Here is a 20,288-nt window from a genome sequence, read left to right as displayed (position 1 = left end):
GGTTGCATTAAATATAAAATATGTTTTGGTACCCACCAACCACCAGCCTGACTTGAATCAAAGACATCTATCTAATTTATTTTACCTATCTACATGATCTGTCCCTCCCTCTTCCTGAAAGTATTTTTAAACATCAAGAGTTAAAATCCTTTTGTTTTTTGTTACCAGTCTTCAGAGCCATTCAATCCCATTAGTATTATTTTCCATGTAAAGAAAAGGACATTTCTGACACAGAAGGGCTGTGGTAGGAGAACGGTTTGAAATATTTTATGGTGAGAAATATTTGGAACTTTCCTTGTTGGCTAGAGATGTATAATGTCTAAGCCAAGTGTCCATCTAGGATTATGCAGTAAAACTTTCACTGGTGTAAGAAAAATGAAGACTTTCATTTTGTTTTATATGGCCTGTCATGCTGCTTTCCAAACTGATTGTCTTTCTGTATGGTTACACAATTACTTTTAGTGAATCACCTTTTTAATGAGAGCAGAAGGGAAACAGAAAAGCAAACATTTCTCTACAATGTTTTCAGAAAGGCCCACTGGAATTTTAAATGGGTCTTATTTGGTGTACTTTGCATAATTTGTTACACTAAATATGAAACAGATTTCAACTGCAGCTGTAGCGCATGTGTTATTCAGCACAGCTCAAGTCTTACCAAATGCAATGTCTAGCTAATTTGCAGTCTGTTAAAATGATAATCTTTGGACAGAGTGACACTGTCTAGAAATGCCGTCCAGCACCAAAACAAAACAAGCTGTTGGGGGCAGGAGAGATCCAGCTGAGGAATGACACAACATTTGTTGCTTGTCACCTTTTTGGTAAACTTCATTATTACTTCATGTTATATAGGCTGAGGGAAAGAGCAGCAAGTCTCCCAGCACTCTGTCTGTCAGTAGTGTTATCCCCACTAGGGAACACAAGCAACAATAGGCCTGTCTGTGCTGGGAGTTTTCCAAACTGCATCCATCAAGGGCCAGCCACCAGCATAGTTACACCATTGCAAGCCCTAGGTGTAGGTAGTCAAAACTGTATGAACTGGAATTTGTACCAGTTCAGCAGTTTCAAGGAAGGACAAGGTGCTCTGGACTAGAACTGGAGCAGACAGAACAGACTGGGTGAAATAGGAGAGAGGCTGTTCAAAAGTGGTTATGGGGACAAGTTAGGCAAGAAGATAGCAATACAAGTCCTATGGACAGGGCCAATCATGTAATTAAACACTCTGTTACAATTCACATGCACAAAAAGTCTGAATTAAGGCTTCCTAGACGTCTTTGTATCTGGCATTTCCTAACCCTGATTCTTTAACTTTGTATGCTTTTATGTTCCTTTAAAGCAGTTTTAGTGCAATCTATGTGATCTATGGCTTCCATACACATGTCCATTCCTAACATCCAGCTTTGTGCATAAAATGTAAGCCTATTCAAAACTCATAGACCTCAAAGGTAGGAGACTCAAAATGACTGACTTCAGCATTTAGAAGTGATTTGGTAAATGCTTCTGCCATATACTGCTATATTTCTTAGTTAAAACATGGTAAAATCCCTCTCTTGAAAAGGACTGGCTTACTCTGCACTAAATACATTCCTTTATGAAGTCTATAAACAGTGAAGGTTGGACTGTCAGCAGAATTTGAACATGTGACCTTCAGCATGAAAATTGAGGCTCATCTGTTGGAGCTAAAGGGCTACATTCTTTAGCTAACAGCTATAATATACTCATTAACTTCCAATATGGCTCAGCCAATAGGAAAGGACAGAGACTTACATTCTTTCAGACAATCTTCCACTTAAAGATCATCTGCTGACAACAGACTTGGCAATGTTGTAAGGCTTTAATTGTAAGCTGTTGAGAAAACCTTACTGAATCTTCCAGGGGAGAGTTCTGGGGCTGCCTAGACACCCTAAAAATCAGAAAAGCATTTGCAAAGGGCCTGCTCTTGCTCCAGTAGAAATCAGCACCACAATTCCTGACTTCATGGAGATCAAAATCACACTCTTCATTTTCAAACAAAGCATTTTCCCCAGCTTTGTTTTTAACTCTTCTCCTTGCTGCAGAAGCTCCTTTTCTTCTCCTTCCTTTGTGTCAACTCAGTTATGAAGAGTTTTGGTTGGCAGGAGAGAACTGTTTTAAAGTGTCATTTATTCGTATTTGGTGTTAAGCAGACATTGCAGTAAGTAGAAATGATCCAGATAATACAAATATAAATCCTGATGCTTTAAAGATAAACTAAGCTTGACTCAGTCTAAAGCCTTCTGCCAGGAACCGCTGACACACTAACCAGTTATCCTGGCCTTCAGGTATGGGAAATATCAAAGGAAGGAATTTTAAATGCTAGGTGTGCAAAAAGGAGACAGCAAATATTTCCAGACTGGGACAAAGGACAAGAAGGTGATGATGCTAGAAGGCAAAAGAGACAGCAGCTACTGTTTAAAGAACAGAGACTCCCTTTCACCTCGATGACACACTTTGCTAAGTATGGGAGAGTGTTTCAAATATATGTTAGGTATTCATTTCCCCTTAAGTCAACAGGAGTCAGATGACTCTTGTCGCTTGCATCTTTCCAATTCTTCCAGTGTTGCTTCAGTTCTGACTGATATAACCTCATTCAGGAGATCTGATTGGGGAATGGATGCCTCAAAGATGGTACTAGACTAGCCTGAACCAAGGTGCAAAGGGGCAGAAGGAAAACACATTTTTGAAATAGCTGAATCTAGAGGCTGTCTCTTGGACCTGCCTGTCCAAATGTGGGGAGAAAACAGGGAGACAGGGCTAACAGCTAAGTGGTGCTTGTGTAGGCAAATAGCTACGTGTTTGGCACTTAGCATGCAGATGAATTACACATAGCTATGCTTGCCCTGCACTTCCTTTCTGAGCATGCACTATGGTAAGTTCTCAGAAGGAAGAGGCTCACCTGAGCACCTGCATGCTGCCATGTTAGTCCCAAAACTCTAGTCACAGAAAAACCAGGACTAGTGGATGTTTCTGGTGGCAGGAGAGTGGCCCTCCTACTTATCTTAATTACTCATACACCATATGTACCTTCCTCCCAAAAATCAGTCCTCCAAAATTGGGGTGTGCATCTTAAGTGAGGAAGCTGATTTCTGCACTGGAATTGAAACACTGGAGCACTGTAATATTGCTATTGTGGTCTGTGCTTCTCTCCCAGCCCAAAAGGGAGGGGCAGAGCGCATCCTTCAGGATCACAGCTAATTTTAACCCTGTGATAGTTGCTGCCAAACCGGCAGTAGCTTTTGGTTGAGCAGCCAAACCCTGATGCTAATTTGGCAGAGTCTATGACAGTGTTAAAACTGTAGTTCTGAAGCTGCAGATAGAAATTGAATGATGCTGCTGAGTCAGCTGTTTCCCTCCTGCACAGCCAGCATTTAGCCAGGTTGAATTGATGCTGTGAAAATTAAGTTTTTGAAAAAATCTTTTTTTCCCTTCATTCTGACTTCCCCAAACAAAGTGTGTCATATTTAGGGGCATGTGATTTGTGAGGAAATATAGTATTAGCCCAATAGCTGGGGCACTTGCCAAGAGAGTAGGAGAAACTCAGGCTCTAGGCCCTTCTTGCCTACCAGGGACTTGAGCCTATATTTTCCCAGTCAAGTTGCCTAACCACCAGGCCATGTTGGGCTCTACCCAAAGCATTCACCAGCTTTCCTCTTGAAGCTGGCAACCAAGGAGGGAAGATATGTAGGGCCAAGAGGAGGTGATAAAACCAGGAGCTCAGTGACATGTTGATGTCCTAGAAGAGTAGGGGCTCTGGGTTTCTAACCTAAGTCCCTTCTGCCAGTGGAACTCTCATATCTGTTTATCCAGTGGATTTTAAATATTGCATGGGAGGGCCCTCCTCTTCCTCTACGTCTTTTCCTCTTCATCTGCTCCACTTCTGGCAGATATACAATCTATTCATCCTGATATACAATCTATTCAACAACAGGTATAAATAGACTCTCAACTGCTCATAAATGCTAAAAAATGTTGCTATGCCAGTTGGTAAGTGTCACTTAGGCATCTAAAGGTGAAACAGAATTTAGCCCAAAGGATCTGAGGGGAAATGTTACCATCTAACTTGGCTGGATGAGTTTTGTAGACTTCCAGACTTATTTTGTCCTGCATTAATGTGTTCTCTCTTTATTAGACCTCTGGACCTTCAGGAATGTTGTGAATATTATGCCACAACCACCTTCAGCCTCCCAGAAGTAGTGAAGTAATAGGACCTGGAGCCCACCTCATTCAGGCTTCTCAGTCAAAAAAGCACAAATGGAGGACTTCTTTTTTTATCAGTTCAAGAATTATTTAGAGGAGATAGATGCTTTCAAGTCAGTAGGGCCAGGTGAGATGTACCTTATGGTACTGAAGTAATTGGCTAAAGTAGTTTCAAAGCCATTAGCTGTCATCTTTCAGAATTCTTGGAGGTCCTGAGTATTTGGAAAAGGGCAAATATATGGCCCATCTTTAAGAAAGGTTAAAGAAGGATCTGAGAGTTACAGACCAGTCAGTCTTACTTTGATACCTGGAAAGCTCATGAAGCAGGTCAAGGAAACTATTGTGAAGCACCTAGATGTGTTCAAAGTGATCGGGATTCACCAACAGCAAGTCATGCCTGACCAACCTGATTTCCTCTTATGATAAGGTGACAGGTTTTGTGGACGGGGGTAGAGCAGTGGGTGTAATATAGGCTTTTGACACTATCCCACAACATTATCTTTAACTAGCTTAGGAAATACAGACTAGATAAAAGTACTGTAAGGTGGATACATAACTTGCTGGATAATCATGCTTAATGGGAGCACACATCAGTAGCTCAATGTCTAGTTGGGAGGATGTTCCTTAGGAGTCTGTCCTGGGACTGGTACAGTGTAACATCTTCATTAATGATTTGGACAATGGGATGGAGTGGAAACTTAACAAATTTGCATTGACACTAAATTGGGTAGAGTTACAGACACTGGTGGGTAGGGCTAGGATCCAGAATGATTTGGATAGTCTGGAAAAATGGTCCATAGTCAATCAGATGAAATTCAAAAAGGGCAAATGTGAAGCTCTGCACTTGGAAAAAAATAATTATGCACACAAATACAGACTGGGGAATAATTGGCTAGGCTTCAGTATGGCAGAGAAAGATCTGGGGGTTACAGCAAACCATAAGCTTAATATGAGCCAGCAGCATGCTCTTGTTGCAAAGTAAAAAAAAAAAAAAAAAAAAAGCCAACAACATCCTGTTGTATTAAGTTAAAGGTAGAGGAGAGGATGAGCACGGTAGGAATAATCACCTTCCTACTATAGCCATAGAATTGGTGTATGACCAATTAAAAAAATTAGATGTACAAGTCAGTGGGATCAGATGATTTTCACCCAAGAGTGCTGAAGGAGCTGGCTAAAGTCGTTGTGGAACCCCTGGCAAAACTCTTCCACAACTTGTAGCGCTCTGGAGAAGTCCCTGAGGACTGGAAGAGGGCCAGTGCTGTGCCCATCCACAAGAAGGGCAGGAGGGGGGACCCAGGAAACTATAGGCCAGTTAGCCTAACTTCCATCCTAGGGAAAATCCTAGAAAAGTTCATCAAGGAGTCTACCTGTGATAAGCCTGCAGAAGGTAAGATTCTGAGCGACAGCCAGCAAGGCTTCATTGGGGGAAGGTCTTGCCTTACCAGCCTCATCTCCTTCTACGACCAGGTAACTCGCCACCTGGACATGAGAGAGCAAGTTGACATTGTATACCTTGACTTCGAAAAGGCCTTTGATCTAGTATCCCACAATGTCCTCATGAGAAAATTGGAGGATTGTGGGCTTAACTCCAAGACAGCCAGGTGGGTGAGAAACTGGCTACAGGATAGGACCCAGAAAGTCGTAGTGAATGGATCTATGTCACTCTGGCGAGAAGTGGGCAGCAGTGTCCTGCAGGGGTCAGTGCTAGTTCTAGTATTTTTCAACATCTGTTGTTAACGATTTGGATGTGGGGGTGAAGAGCTAACTGGCCCAGTCCGTGGATGACACCAAGTTATGCAGGAACGTGGTCATGCTTGAAGATAGGCTACAGATACAGGCGGACCTAGACAGGCTAGCAAGTTGGGCAGATTGGAACCTGATGAAGTTCAACGTTGAGAAATGTAAAGTGCTCTGCCTTGGGATGAGCAACCAAACAAACTCCTGGAAGATGGATTCAGGCTCAACATTAGGAAACATGTCTTCACAGTCACGGTGTTCAGACTGTGGAATAAGCTCCCTGTAGAGGTAGTGAAATCACCTACCCTGGAAATCTTTAAGAGGAGACAAGACAGTCACCATGCTGGGGTCACCTGACCCCCAGTTATCTTCCCTGCTTGGTGCAGGAGGCTAGACCTGATGATCTTCCAAGGTCCCTTCCAGCCTTACAATCTATGAATCTATGATTAAAAATCAAGGGAAGTGATTCTTCTGCTCTATTCAGCATTGGTGAGGCCTGTGTCCAGTTTTGGCCCCCACACTTCGAAAAGGATGTGGACAGCCTGGAAAGAGTCCAGTGGAAAGCAACAAAATAATTAGAAGCCTGGGAAACATGACTTATGAGGAAGGTCTGAAAGAACTAGTTATTTAGTTTGGAGAATAGAAGACTCAAGTGGGAGAGGGATTTGGTAACAGTCTTCAAATACTTGAAGGGCAGCTACAGAGAGAATAGAGATGGATTTTTTGTCTAAGGTCAGAGTGGAAAGGACTACCAGCAGTGGTCTCAAGCTGCAGCAGAGGAAATTTAGGTTGGAGATTTAGATTGGAGATTTTCTGATTATGAGGGTGGTCAGGCATTGGAACACGCTACCTACAGAAGTTGTGGGATTTCTATATCTGGAAATTTTCAGGAGCAGATTGGACAGCCACTTGACTGGGATGGTTTAGTCAGGGATGATCCTGTCTTGAGCAGAGGGCTGAATTAGATGACTTGATGAAGTCCCTTGCATCCCTACTTTCCTATGATCCTTTGATTATGGCAGAAGTCCCAATGAACATGGGAAATGTATGCTGAGCACAGATGACAGGGACTAAGATAGCGCACCATCTGTAACCACAGAGAGCCAATGGACAGGGAGCCTCTGTTGGTGTAAAAAGACAAGAGCTTTATTGAAGCTAGTAAATTCAATGTAGTCTCTGGTGTCAATGGAGGTATGTTCCTTCTGATTTTATTCTCAAGCATTTGTAATTCAAAACAGGATGATCACAGTAGTCAGAATACCAATGTGAAAGAGATGGGGTTTGCTTCTCCTTTTGGTTACATTGGTGTAAATCAGGAGCAATTATATCAGTTCTCTCTGGCGATACATGTGTAGAGATAAATGCAAGTTAGAAAAAAATCAGGATCTGTAGTCTGATCTGAACCCTTTTGGAATTGATGGGAGTTTTTGCATTGACTTTACTGCACTTTGGATCAGGCTCTTAGTTCCTTAGATTACAGCAGCAGGGCTTCACAGAGTTGCCAACATTTCTACAGTAGTCAGCCATGCTCTGCTTCACTGAATCTAGGAGGGCCTTGGGGGCATGCTCCAATGAATATATTTCTACAAAACAAAACCAAGTTCTTGAGTGCATTCTCTCCTTGTTTGCCATGTAAATAACCTACTAGACTGCATGTCAGGGAAGCCACAGCTGTGCCATCCCATTTCATCTGTGCAAAGCGTCATGAAATCCTATGATGCCAAGTATAAATGCTAAATCAGGCTACTTTACCAATTTAAATAGTGAAGATTTATATCTTCCTTGTGTTTCCAAGATCTGGCTATCTGGGTGTCTCTGGATCCATTAAGAGACACTTTAAAAACTAAAAGAAATGACTGACTGTTTTATGAGTCAAAGTCCTGGCATTTGCTTTCAGACTGATTTTTCCCCATCCTCTTTTCCAATTATCATTGCCTTCTTTATAACTTTATTATGAAGCTGGCAGTACAGTTAACCCTAATCAGATCAAACATTGCCAATTTTTTTTATCAATGCTGCTCTAGTCTGATTTTAATGAACAAGCTAAAATATGCAGTAATGTAAAATGCTGGCAACACTTCTAGGAGCAAATGCAGATTTCCTTTCTTCTTTTTCTTTTGAGTAAGAGAAGAGCAAGGGAAAGGAGTTTGAAATTCAGTAGTTTAATGTTGCCTAAACACTGAGTTTTAGCATAAAAGAAACTCTGAGGCTGTTCGATGTGTCAACAGGTCAAAATACTTCCCAGTTCTTCCGGCTACTTAATAAAGTACCAACTGTTTGAGGATTTGACAAGTCCTATGGGTCAGAAAACTCATATTAAACAGTGTTAAAGCATTTTCCCCCTTCAGTATTGAACCAATGTTGTATGATGTAAAAGGAGCTTCTCCCTTCTCTTATTCTTGCCATACAGGGTAAAAACACTTCAATCTCTTCTTTTGAGGGGTAGCATGGAAAACCTTTCCTTTCTCAACATACATCCACATTTCCCTACTGAAAAGTGAAGATACTGAACATGAAGGGGATAACGGGAAGTAAAAGGAGTGGGAGGCAGGACTTTAAAGGACTTGTAGTAAGGAAAAGAAGCACCCTTCTTCTCCATTTATTCCTGTAGTCTGTCTTAACTCTTTTTTCCTCATTCACCTCTTTTTGCACATCTTTACCTTTTTTTCCTAACCGGTCTCTTTTCTCTTTCCTATTTCACGAAATCATTTTTTATTTTTTCATAGAACCATAGAAAATAGGGCTGAAAAGGGACCTTAGAAGGTCATCTACACCAACCCCTGCTCAAGGCAGGATTAGCCCTTCTTAAACTATCCCAGCAAAGAGTTTATGGAGATGAGAATTAACAAGGACAAGTGCAAAGTCCTGCATTTGGGACAGAAAAATTGCATGTTTAAAAAATTGTTTAAAGATGGGTTCTAGATTTGCCTTCTTCCAGTCATTTGGGACCTCACCTCACCTGACTTCCATGAGTTTTCACATAACCGTCAATGGTTCTTGCAATGTCCCCAGCCAATTTTTTGAGCATTCCTAGGATGAATCTCATCTGGCCCTGCTGACTTAGAAACATCCAGCTTCTCAAAAGAATTTCTAACTTGTTCTTTCCCTATAGGCTATTTAAGTATTTATCTCCTCCTCTGTCCTTACTACTTGCTGTGCTTATTCCCTGATAGATGACTTTTTTTGTTAAGGCTGACATTAAAAAGGCATTAAATGTCAGCTTTCTCTGAATTGTCCATTCTTGGATTCTACTCCTCATTCACTAAGGAACCTATATTTTTCTTTATCATCCTCTTACTTTTAACATATTTATAGAAGGCTTTCTATTTTCTTTGATGTCCTTGCTAATGCTATATAAATTTGGACCTTCATTATTTATGTACGTATATTAAAACTAATCTATCCAGAACTCTAAACACACGTTCCTGAATTCCAAAGCTACCATCACAGGCAGATGTATCTTCTTTGAAGGAAACCTATTGAAGACACATACTTGAGGAAAAGTCACTCTGCAATCAAATGGACAGACACTCCTATTCACTTCATGCTTACCATTTGTAATGGCTAGATGTTAAATATTTTAAAGCTTTTTCTTTTCTTTTTTTCAGCTTGTCCTTTATTCTCTGTCCCAGGACATCTAATTATTAATATGTCTGCTAAAAAGAAAAAAATCCCAACCTCTTTCCAAAACTAGTAGAGTTTGCCTTGCTATGGTTAAGGAAGAATTTCTGTTGCTTTGTAGCTCTCAAGGCAATAAATACCTTTTGAGATTGATAGAAGGCTTAAGCAAAGATGAAGCATTTTCTGAAGATTTTCCAAATCTGTTAATTGTGAGCATACTAAGAGGCAATGGGAATGGTTATAGTTGTACAATAAGCCACAGTCTGAAATATTATGTCTTTCTTTCCTTTAGGCTCTCAATATTTTGTTCAACTTCTGCTTCATAGGCCAGCAACAAATCTAGGAAAGCTTGGGGCATGGAGACTAATAATAATTCAGCTTGGGTGATATTAGACCTGACTGACATCCTCAAATACAGTAAGTGGATTTTGAAGTGAACAACTTATGTCTGTTTCTTCCATGAAATAATTTAGTGACCAGGTTCATTTTGCATGAATCAGTGTTTACAGTGCACTTGTGAACACGGTGAAAATTGCAGATCCAAGGGCCATGTTGCACATTAAATTTAGACATGTTAACTGCACTTAAAACACTGGCATCCACATGCTCAAGCAGTAAATCAAGTGCCAGACATTATATGAGTTCAAGATAGTGAGGGGTGTATACAATGAGATGATTATCCGTCATAGCCCTGGCACTGCACTAGAACCAGTTCAAGACTACCAGTGGCAGGTACAAATCCACTAGCAAGTGTAGCACCCTTTCCTGAGCTTAGGTCCCCATGCATCATACCACCACCAGCAGAGAGCTGGCTTGCCCCAGTGTGCCAGGGCCAGGTACTCCCAGGCTGGGCAGTGCTTGGCATACAGTAGGGAGGGTGTGGGGGTTTTATGTCCTCATAGGCAGACATGCAAGCTGTGATGCCCAGTTTTGAGGTGGGGGTGGGAGAAGGCGGAAGAGAGACAACCAGCTCCAGCCCTGTTCAAGGCAGGCTGAGATCATAGTAAACATTACTGTATGACTGCTCAGAACATGTTCTAACTTTTAATATGACACGGTAATGTTTCCTACGATCTAAATAAAACATGTGCTACAAGGCCTTAGTATCTCTTTCTGTCTTTCTGGCATACACACTCTTTGCTGTGGTCTACTTAAAGAATATGAAACATCAGTGTAAATACCAACATATTACATGAGTGCTGCATAACACAGTTTTTCAAGAACAGGGGCTGTCTAGTGGTGAGGGCTCAATCTTACAATACTTTGACAAAAGGGAAAGAAAAAGAAGAGGAAAGAAATCACATTGACTTCAAGTGATGTATTGCCTGTATAAAAATGAGCAGGTTTCAGCCCAAGTTTAGTAATTATCACAGTATTTATACAGTACACCTTCAAAGGGTCATTTTGTTGATGTCCTTTTTTTAATGAAACAGCAAATAATAAGTAACAAGTGAACAATCACGTTGTCTTTAATTGGCATCTCATATGTTTACTGACAGGCGATCAGCCCATCAAAGAATAAGAGGCATAGCATGGAAAAAATGTGCCAGAGGTAGTCATCTCTTATATCCCCTCCCTTCATGTTCTCTTCTGGCTTACAGGCATAGAAGTAGCAGAAAGCAGATGGCTGGACAGTGTCACGGAGTGCAATGCATTCTGGGAATCTTAGCTTTTTAGCATGGCAGTGGAGTTTGCTGCTGAAGTCCATATTCAGAGATCAGAAGACAAATGTTTGGGGGCAAAAAATGGGGTCAATTCTCTCCCCAGCAGCAGTGAATGCCACTGCCATTCTATAGATCCATGATTCCCAGAATGCCTTGCACTATATGACACTCATTGTCTGTGTTGATGGCTTCCTGTAGCCAGAAAGTGCAGGCAGCAGCAAGGAAGGCAGTAGCCTCAGGGTGAAGGCCCCTCCTCCCACATCCTTCTGGTGCCTCTCTCCTTAGGCAGTCCCTGGGGCACATGGCCCACTCACCAACCCCATGTTATAATGTTACTATGACAGTCTCATTTACAGCATGACTATCAGCTGATATGATACAGAGCAGTGGTTATCAACCATTTTAGTATCGAGGCAGCCTTCCATACCGTTTGTGAATTGAGTGGTACCCAATTTCAAAAACTAATGTATATATTACAGTGCTTACCTCTCTGCAGAGGGGTTGGGCAATTGAGGTTGGGGGACAGTCCAAGAAATGACAAGCCTAAGCCTGACTTACTTATCTTTTTAGCTTATGTGCTTATTTCTTCATACCTTGCTTATCTCTGCATACTTTGTGGCACCCTTCAAAGGATCTGGTGGCACCCCAGGGGGCCCCAGCCCCCTGGTTGAGAATTACTGCTATGGAGGAACCAGTTTTGTAAAAGAGAAGCACGTGAAAGGCCAGAGTAACTTTTCCTTTTGATGTGTAGTGCTATATTGCAGCCATCTAGTTTAATCTTACTAATAACCCAACCCTGCAGTAGCATGTTGAAACCACATGAAACTTTAACAAATGCTATAAAACTTTAATGCTAAACTATTTTGATGATTTTTAACTACATTTATTTTACAGTTATGAATAAAAACCATTTAGCAAAATATCAACATTAAAATGTGTAATTCATTATAGTACCCAAACACCAAAAGCATTTGTACCACAGAGCTGTCACAGTATAATTTAACTGTTATCTGTCTTTCTTAAAACAAAATCAATATCCTATTCTGGTTTGCACTATATCTTTCTCTCAATGCCATAAACAATCACTTCTTCACACTTTTCTGCAACTAACTCCCTCTTTCAGTCCCACACTTCTCCCCTCCCCCCCAAAAATCCTCTGCAAATACAATTCCGGAAAGCTATATTTTATTTTGATCTGTTCCTCTTTTGCCCATGAAAAAAATCCCTAAACCGTAGACAAGCAAGTGTAATATATTACCTCTGTTGGCTTAGCTGGACAGCAGCAGGGGCTTGTAATAAGGATGTGGTAATACACCACAAGGAATCTGTAGACTCATAAAACTTGACCTTATAAATCTCTACGTTTATCAATTCCATACAGCAGCCACTCCCCGTGGTGGAAGTCTCAGACCAATAAACCTGCAGTTGATAATCATACAATTTATCCTTGATTTTTACCCTCCTTCCCTCCCCTCCCTCCCCAGACCAGCTAATCATACTACATTAATAATGCCAGAAAAAAATTGGAATGTCATTTTAGAATAAAGATACTACCTCGTTGTGCTCATTACTCTGCATATAATTAAGATGGTAAGCAAACTAATTTACATGGATAGTAAGGAGGCCTAGAAATGCTTAGTCCATATTTGTTTGTTTCCCTTGCTTAAAGGACCCTCTCACATAAATTGCTGATCTTTTTTTTTGTGCTTTATTTGGCTTCCTGAAACAGATCAGCTTAATAATACTTCTTTGAATGTTTATAATTTAAGAAATAAGAACATAAGTGTGAGCTGCAGGTATAACTATTGGACGTGTCCTCTTTTTTTTAAGGTTTCCAGTTCCTTACAGTGTGAAGATACATGGAAGTCCTGGCATAGGGGAAACTCTACAAGGGGTTGGAATAGTGTGAAGCATCAGAGTTGCAGAGGCTGCCGTGAAGCCTTCATCCTGGCTGCTCATTCCTCCTTTCTCTGTCGTGATGGGGGAGAGGCTGGAAGATGTGGATAACCCTGCTTATCTGCCTATTTAGTATTTATATTCTTATAGAGTTCCAGGCCAGAGCCCATAGTATTAAGTACAGCACAAGTTGGTTGACTTTCTTCAGAGCTGTGCTCTCCTGAGGTACACAGGATGTACCCATCTTATCTTAGCACCTTGCTTCCTACATAGAATATGGCAGGATTTGCTGCTAAAGACCTGATTCTATACTTCTTGTATATCCAAATCTGGATGCCTAGGGTTGCTGGCATAGGTCCTAGCTTTGCCTGTACGCAGTGACGAAACAAGAATTCTTGGATTCCCAAGCCCATGTCCTTCTACACAAAGTTTCCAGTTTCACCTATACAAAACTGCCAGGCTAATTACAATGTTTAGTCAGTCAGAAATTCAATGATCTAGGTAGTGCTTAGCCAGCGAGTATGAGGATTAAGTTGGGCTTATTCACTTGATATCATGCTCCTTTTCAATGTGATTCTATGGTATACAGAAAATGCATAGTGGAATTTTTTAGTTTCATCCATGATAACATGCAAAATTAGACTCAGTTTGAGCTGCATAAGACCTTGTGATTGCTATACAGACAAATCTTTCTTGCTTCAGAAGAAGAAAAGAATATCATCTCAAGATTAAGATCATATTGAATAACTGACCATTTTGATGTATTTCCATGATTCTATGAATGAAATTGGCAGTTTTAAGTTTAAAGGGTACAATTTTTGTCTCCACTTAAGCTTTTAGTTTCAGATGAGACCTTAAAAAAGTCAAAGTTTGAGCTGCTGTCTATGATTACTAAAGGTTCTGTGGCATTTCTCCTCAGAGCTGGGATTTTTTCTGAGTCCTCAGCCAAGAAAATACCCTTTATTCCTGTTACCATGCATCACTCTACTTCAGTAGCTTTTTTGTTGTATTTCAAAACAGAACTGGCTTTTATTTAGTCTATACTATGTAGAGTTTGAGAGGTGCAGTGAGATAAGAAAGGCTATAAATATTTAAAATATTACAAATGAGAAATGAATATATATCTGCCTTACTTTTAAGGCTTTGCTTGCCATTGAATGCTCCTGGGTAATCCCCAGTTACTGTGATGTTAATGAGCATTATGCAAGGCAGTTCAGAAGAGACTTGATCCTATAAATTCTTAGTTTAGGCAAATAGTTTAATTGACTTCAGTGAAACTATTCAGCATCAGATAAAGCCCAAGTCTACAGCCCTTACCCATGTGAATAGTCCCATTAACCTGAGTAAAGTTGATTGCATCTTGTTCAGCTTTGCAGAGAAGTAAAATTTCTCAAGCAAAACCACTGCAAGCTATATAGGACTGACCTATTTGCACCTTGGGTTTTGAGTCCTGATGTGGGCCAGATTACAGCCTTGCACACTGGATAGTACAACCCACCTCAGAACTTGTGGGTAAGAAGATGAAGTTGGACAGAAGTGTTTGCTTTCAGTGTCTCTTATGCTTCCCTGAGCCAGTAAAAGGTGGGAAGTATATTGTACCCTGTAAAGAGGTATTATTGCAACTTCCTTCCCTCCACACCCAATGGGGGAGAAGAGGAGAAATTGTGATTCAAAGGCACTGTTCATTCCTGATAGTCTCACTGAAGCACAGATACACATCTCTCCCTGCCCCATTACTAAAGGATGAGCATAAAGGCTCAGTTTACTTCCATGAATTCTGGGGAATTTAGGTCCTGACTTTGTGAGCTATGAGAGCACCCAATATAGAGCAGGATAAATCTTGGAATGGTGGAAGAGGAGGGAAGCACAACTAACACTCAGTATAACTGCAGATGTGTCAGCTGCTAGGGTATGAAACAACACAATGAGCTGTAGAGAAAATATTCTGGGAAAAGGAAACCTACACGTAAATCAAAAAATTGAAACAAAAAAGCAAATAAGCTTTTTTGTGCAGGGAAATAGCAGCCATCTTCAGGAAACCAATTCAACCTGACTATTAAATCACCATGAGAATAAGCAAAGTAATAGCAATGGCAGGCCAAAATGGGAGTTCTTTTTCCAGTATTATTTTTTCCTCAAAGGCAATCTTGAAAAGCAAAAGCAGACAGTTCTCATTTCCCTGGAGTGGAGAGTCTCAATATATATATTGTTTTTAGGATTTTTTTCTTTAATGTAAGTTTGTAGCCAGGCCTGACTTGTATTCTAAGCTCCTAATCAAGTGATCATTTTCTTGATTGTTTTAAGGGTATATTTATACTTGTTAAAATTGTGGTGTGATATGCTGGCCTATAGAACTCAATGGTGATTTGACATTCATTTATATAGGGCCAGAAATTCTACATGTAATTTGATTAGTTATGTACAGCAATTCTGTATTTAACTAGCACTTCTCATGAATTATATCCAAATGGAACAAATATTGTGTTTTCAACAGAATATGATGTCTGCCAAAAAGTATTTTTTAAATTATATTAATATTTGTTTCTATTCTTTATCAAGTCCAGCAGAAAATGAGACTATTTAAAATGTGTATCCAAATGTCTGGTAATTGCCCCTGCAAGGGTTGAATATAAGATGGTAAACTGTAAATGGTGGGGCTTATTTTGCAATCACTGCATATTTGTAATGCCCATCGACCACAAGAATTGTATCCCTGTAAAAAGAAAACAGCTGATATACTTCTTATGAGGACAATCTTTACTCATAAACCCAGTCCTATCAAAGACAGTCATATACAATGTTTGGGATTACTTGGATGATCTATGTCAGGTCAAACTGCTAGTCATTTCTGTATTATTTCTTGCCTTATTGGCTCCCTAGGGCCTGATGCTGCAAATACTTATTGAGGCTCTTAGTTGTCCAAGTGAGATGTGAGCAATCCTGCTGAGTACCTGAACACGATCCAAGGCAAGGTACCTCAGGTAAAAATGTACTGTATCCACACTCGGAATCACATGTGTCAAGGAAGTATAAGCTATTACTGTCTTAGAAGTTGCTGAATGCTTCCTGTAACTTTACATTAAGTTCTTAGAAGTGATCGATGGGAACTGCAACTGCTAACATATGGCAGATTAGGGTCTCTATGGCCCTGGCTACATGTTATACTTAAGACATGATTACTTGGTTAATCACACCGTAAGTTGTGACCCAACTACAGATTTAACCAATTAATGGTGTGATAAAACAAGCAATAAGGTACAAAGTTATTCCACAAAACTGTGGAATAATTTTGCAGCTTGTTCTAATCATGCCGTTAATTGAACATGCAGCCAAGGGGGAGCCCCATCACCTGAGGCACTCCCAGCCACTGGGGTGCACCACCCACTGCCAGCTCCGCAGTGAGGGTAGTGGGAAGAACGCTGCTGCTGCTGCGAGCCTTGTGAGGTGTGGGGCTTGCACCAGCAGCAGCTTTCTGTGTGCTGCCCCGCTGTGAGTCCCAAGCTGATGGTGGCTGTGGGGCTCACAGCTGGGGCAACAAGAAGAAAACTGCCCCTGCTACAAGCAAGCCTTGTGCCGTACAGGGCTCACAGAGGGGGTAACAGGGAAAATGCTGCTCCTGTTGCAAGCCCAATAGCCAACAAAGCTCACAGTGGGGGCAGCATTCCCGGTATTGGCCCTGCTGTGAACCTTACAGCCAGTGGTGGCTCAGGACTCACAGCTGGGGCAAGACAGGGAATGCTGCCCCAACTGCAAGCCCTGCTGAGCCCTGTTAGCTGCAGGACTTGCAGCATGCGAGCCAGTGCTAGGGGAGCCCAGGTTTGTGACCCCAAACTCCCGCTGCACCAATTAAAAGACACGATGGGATCTCATGTGCAATCCCACAATTGCACCTCCTGCCACATATGTGTGGATCATGCATTATAATCTCATTGTGCCTTTACCTGCACATGTAGAGGGGCCCTAAGAGTGAGAACAGGTGTTGCAGTAGTGCCTGCTCCTGATCCAATCTATGCAATTTAGAGAAACCTGAATAGATTGGATTGATTCTGCCTTGGGCTTTTTGAACGTCTGTACTTAGCCTGGGACTCCATCTGGTGTGAGGACCATCCTGAGCTCAGTCTGACAAAGGGTTTTTATGCCTGAAAGCTTGCTAAGAAGAATTTTTCCAACTATTTGAGTTGGTCTAATAAAAGATATCAGATTTACCCAAATAATCTTGTCTGCCTATGTCCTTAGACCAACACAGCTACAACCTACACCCCTGTATTGAAATCCATGGAATTTAAGCACAAATTTAAACACATAATAAGAGTTTTGCTGAATTTGGAACTAAGGAAATTCAAGTTAACTAAATATCTGTCCCAGTGATCAGGCTCCTAATTTTATGCTGATTCTGGGTGGCATCATTGGTCTGCTATCTAGCTTGTAACAAGGGGCGGCAGCACATTGTTGAGCTGAAGCTGGTTTGGGAATGACTTTTGGAGTAAAAAATCTAACTCCTGGTCTGCTCACTTCTTTACTACAGCAGCAAGAAATGACAGATCTGTACCTTTTGCAGCATACATGCCTTGATATGCTGGCATAACTATGCCACTGGTTTTGTTGGAGGGCAGAATCAGGGCTCTTTTTGCTTCCCATTTTTTTGCTTCCCTCCACAAGGATGGGGTGCAGTAGTTCTGCTAAGCCTTCAGAGTAGTGGTACAGTGCAAGGCAGTAACAGGGCTATTTTCATCCCCTGTATTTGGTGAAGATGGTATATAGTATGGGACATGATCTGGCTTTCATCACCTCTGTGGCATCCTCTAATCAAACTGTCTCCTGCTTTGTGTGCAAAATCTGTGTGTTTTCTAAAAACCTAACTGTGTTAATACCTTTTCTATCCTGCAAAAGGGCTTCCAACATGTGATTTTTGAGGCCAAACTTCTATGCAAGGTTTTGGGTTTTTTTGGAGGGGTGGTGGGGGTTAGTGCTAAATTAAAGGAAACGGTTGTGTCAAAAGAAAAGAGGTTAGGACCAATTCAAGCAAGAAAGCTTTCAATTTAGATAACTGTAATGTACTAATCTATTCAGCATATTTTTTTCTGGGGCTTGCATTTATCCTTTTTTAATTAAATCATTTCTAAGCTTTAAAACTTGGACAAAAATATTTTATTGGAATTTCATTACCATTGTTTTCCTTGGGAAGGCAGCCTATAATCTTCATGATATTATTGTAAAGCCATCACTAAGCAACATGCTTTGGCATTTGTATAAGCTTTTGTCCTCCTCCTTCCTTCCACCCAAACGCACACATTTGCATTTACTGTTAAAATATTATGGATGCTGACACCAGTTTAGCCACAAGACCCAGTGTTAGACTGCCTCTAATTGATTTAATTATTCATAATTGCTCAGCTGGGGCTTATGCGTACTTCAGCATGATTAAGGGAGAACATACAAGTCTGGAGCTAATGATGTGTTCCATCATAATTTACAACCGTGAAGTCTCTAGAGCTAAATTGTATAGGCATAGTACACTTCTAATCCTGTTTAGAATGCTATTTCAAAACTAGCCCCAACAAACAGTTTTGAGGCACTACATAGTTTCAAGGACTGATTGGAACAGTCTTGAGACTTTTTGTTCATTGGCTTGCTTGTTAAAATAAAAAAAAAAAAAAAAATCAAGAGAATCACAAGGTAAGCTGATGTATGTCCGTAGCGTACATGGTTTCATTCTAATACTTTTCCTTTCATTGCCACCTCTTTCCTATATCTGCTACTGATCTAGTGCAAAAAACAAAGTAGTGATATTTTACTTGGAAAATAGTATGGCATCTGTGGTCACACACATATAAAAGTTACTTCTGTTGACAAGATGCCTCACAATGATCACACTGTCGTTTTCTTAATTGTCACCAAACATGTTTTCTTAATTAGTTCAAGACAAGCAATTCAGACAATGCTGGCTATGTTTTATGAGACAACATCTTTAAAAATTAATTATGAGGGACACTGTCTGTCTTGTCTTTGGACAACACTTTGCACCTTGTGAATGCTATTGGAAACAGATAATAATAATGATAATAATAATAATAATCATACTATAAATGAAACATTATTTCCAGCCATTTTCAGTAACTAGATTTCTTTTTAAAAAGGACTTCTCATGAAGGAAAGAATATCTTGTTTTCTTGAAGGATATGTTTGCAAAGAACAAAAGGGAGTGGTTCATTGTGAATGATGAACATTGTTCAGAGATTTTATATAATCATGACATTTTTTAGTATTAAGTTCAGCATTTCTGAATAGTGAATTTATTTAACCCAAGGCTGAATTGGTTGGGGGAGGGGGCAAGAGAGAACAACCAATTTTTAGGATTCAGTTCAAGTTAATATTAGGCAGAAGGAGAAATGATGCAAACTAGAAGGTGTACCTTTCTTATTCTAATATTAAAGGCAGACTGGTTTCATCCAGAATAAAACCCTAAATGTTGCTAACATGGTGTTAACTTGATATAGTGCTTTGTATTTTGAACGTCTCTGAACAACCCAAAAAGAAGCTTATTCTTCCATTCTTGATTCATTGCACTGAATTGTTTTTGGACCCTTGGACAGACACAACATGCAGCATTTAGAACTGAAATGTATTATCAGAAGGATGCAATTACAATTATTTATTTAAGCTGGTTCTGAACCAGAGAATCCTGATATGAAGCTGGAGCCAGTAAAGGCTTGAAAAACTACTGACAATAAGCAATTCTTCATGGAACAAAACTATTACAATAGAGAGCCTTTGATCTTGCCTGTCTCCTGTTGCCAATTGAACTTTGTCACCATGCACTGTCATCCACAAGGGAGCACTTTTGAATTAAGCAGTCTACAGCAATTTAGTCTGTTCCAGCTTTGAAGTGCCAACATCAGTCAGGCCAGTACTAACTTTTTTCATTAAAAATTTTTTTGAGTTCTCTTAGGAGTTTTGCAGTCCTGGCATTTAGATAACTAAAGTCAAGAAACCAAGGCACTAAGACATCAAAAGCCAGAGGGGCCTCTAAAATACAAATGTGAACAATCATTAGGCTCTAATGGTGCACTTCATTAATGTCCACTTCAAAGCAAAGGTTTACTGACTTTGGGATTGACTAATTTACACATTGTGGGAAATTGCTGCCAGCCATGCATG

At 40.4% G+C, this 20,288-nt stretch overlaps 1 long non-coding RNA gene across 1 annotated transcript in view; it reads left to right on the top strand.

The window, feature by feature from the left end:
• LOC109281167 (uncharacterized) overlaps window positions 1-18,262 on the top strand; it is a 106,902-nt gene extending 88,640 nt beyond the window's left edge. Inside the window, exons 3-4 of the long non-coding RNA XR_002087731.2 lie at window positions 9,863-9,987; window positions 13,065-18,262. This is a non-coding gene — a long non-coding RNA (uncharacterized LOC109281167). The remainder of the gene's footprint in view (window positions 1-9,862; window positions 9,988-13,064) is intronic.
• The last annotated feature ends 2,026 nt before the right edge of the window (window positions 18,263-20,288 follow it).

The sequence above is a fragment of the Alligator mississippiensis genome, chromosome 2, assembly GCF_030867095.1.
Source record: "Alligator mississippiensis isolate rAllMis1 chromosome 2, rAllMis1, whole genome shotgun sequence".
Taxonomy (NCBI): domain Eukaryota; kingdom Metazoa; phylum Chordata; order Crocodylia; family Alligatoridae; genus Alligator; species Alligator mississippiensis.
This window is presented reverse-complemented; position numbering and strand designations above follow the sequence as displayed.